Below are 2,242 nucleotides of genomic sequence, written 5' to 3'. Positions count from 1 at the left end.
GAAGAGAAGAGAAGAGAAGAGAAGAGAAGAGAAGAGAAGAGAAGAGAAGAGAAGAGAAGAGAAGAGAAGAGAAGAGAAGAGAAGAGAAGAGAAGAGAAGAGAAGAGAAGAGAAGAGAAGAGAAGAGAAGAGAAGAGAAGAGAAGAGAAGAGAAGAGAAGAGAAGAGAAGAGAAGAGAAGAGAAGAGAAGAGAAGAGAAGAGAAGAGAGAAGAGAGGAGCAGTTTCAGATGCTGACTTGTGCCTCATGAAGTTTTGTTGCCTGTAGCTTTTCCAGGCCTGTATAAATATCAACTGAGCTCAAAGTTGAAGGGATCAACTTTGTTACATTTATCCTGTTAGGGGAAAAAAAAAAAAAAAAGAAAGTAAATACATCCCTTTTGAAAATATCAAAGTGTCCCAAAATCACTGGGACACTCATTTCAGCGCTCTGCTTGTCAATTGAAGTTGCTCAGCAGGTGGTATGAACCATTTCAACATCACTCCTTGGGGTTTTTTTTTTTTGTAAATTTGCAAAAAACAAAACAAAAACGGAGTGTAGCAACGCTCCCTTTCAGCGTAATAACCTTCTGGGAGGTTTAATTGGTTCTCAAGATCCCTTTGGTACTTCCCCAGCCTTTCAGTTCTTCCCACAAACCCGCTCCATGCGTTACTTTTTCAAAGCTCAAAGTTGAAAGGGAGGAAAATGAAAATTCAGCACTTCACTACTTCGTGCCCATTTAAAAGGTGGTTTTAATGTCTTAATAGAAAGAGAAGTATCTGGGGGATTCTACAGATGTTTTACAGTAGAGGAAATCAGGTGTTTGTGTTGTTTACTGTCATGTTTTTAAAGGTCTTTAAACAGTGATTATTTGTGAACAGAGATCTAAGGTAAGTGTGAATATTCCTTGCTGGAGATACATTAACAGGCATCATATTAATGCTGAAAGTTTCTTTTTGGAACAAGAAATTTTCAGTTTTAACTTCAGAGCCTTTTTGCCTTTACTCTTTTTTATTTTTTTTTTTTCTCCTGAAAGAAAAGTGGGAGCTCTATTGGGGATGAGATTTAATTATTAACTCTGTCAGCCCATGACTGTCTCCTGCAATTTGGGTTTCTGTTGCTCTATAGTTCAGAGAATAATTAGGGACAGGGTAAATCTAAAATATTGCAGTCCAGGTGGCTTTTACAGAGCTGTGCTGCACTTCTCAGGGGGAGGGAATGAAATCCTATAGGGATTAATATTAATATTCCATGAGGAATACATAGGGAAAACAGTCTAGGCTTCAGTGCTGAGCTCCAAAACATCACTGTGTGAGGAGTTACAATACTCACATTTATGAACTCCTCACGCTGCAATCAAAATCAAAGAAAGTAAGGAATTTTTAGGAAATGAGGGGAAAAAAATCCCAAAAGGTGTAATGACTGCACTTGTAACTGTTTTGTCCCTGAATCTTAGGTATTATTAAGTACTCAAAAAAAAGAGTAGGAGATCTAGAAAAGGAACACAGGAGGGCAGGAAGGATCAGCAAAGGCAAAGAGTGGGGAAGGGGGTGAGATTAAGATTTATAAATCATGAGTGGGATGCAGAAAATGAATATGGGATTATCGTTCACTGTCTGTCTTCCCTAATACCCAGAATTAAGAGTATGAATGGAAATGTCCCAGCCCCAAGGAAAAGAAAAAAACACCCCATCCTCCCAAATCTGCATTTTTTCCCGTAAAAACGTGTTTAAACAGCAGAAATTACATCAGTGGGTGCTTTCTGTCATGTCAGAAGTGTCACTGCCTGAGTTCTGATACCTTCAGCCCAGTGCCAAACAAACAACTAATAGTGGAGCCAGACAAATAAAATCAAGAAATGAGGCAGCTTGATTAACAGCTAAAAATATCCCTGGCACCCTGAAGAGCTGGCATGTCATGGGTATGGATTTCACAGTGTGGGGTAATACAGATAGTTAAGAAAAGGGGAGCAGGTCACAAAGCACGTTTTGTAAATTAATGGTTGATTCTGCCTGATATAAGCACATAAAAAGATTATTATCTTGGCCCATAAAGGGCCAAAGTAATGGTGCCATTAAATCTCGATGGAATAAAACATGTCCTTCCTATATTAGGTTTATTTTGTTCTTTTTCATAGAATCATAGAATCATAGAATAGATTGGGTTGGAAAAGACCTCCAAGATCATCAAGTCCAACCCCTGATCCAACTCCAATTACTATAGCATGGCACTAAGGGCCACATCCAATCTCTGCTTAAAAACCTC

Source organism: Empidonax traillii, unplaced genomic scaffold, assembly GCF_003031625.1.
Source record: "Empidonax traillii isolate 1590-97213 ecotype Southwest subspecies unplaced genomic scaffold, ASM303162v1 scaffold827:size534266, whole genome shotgun sequence".
In the NCBI taxonomy this organism is placed as follows: Eukaryota; Metazoa; Chordata; class Aves; order Passeriformes; family Tyrannidae; genus Empidonax; species Empidonax traillii.
This window is presented reverse-complemented; position numbering follows the sequence as displayed.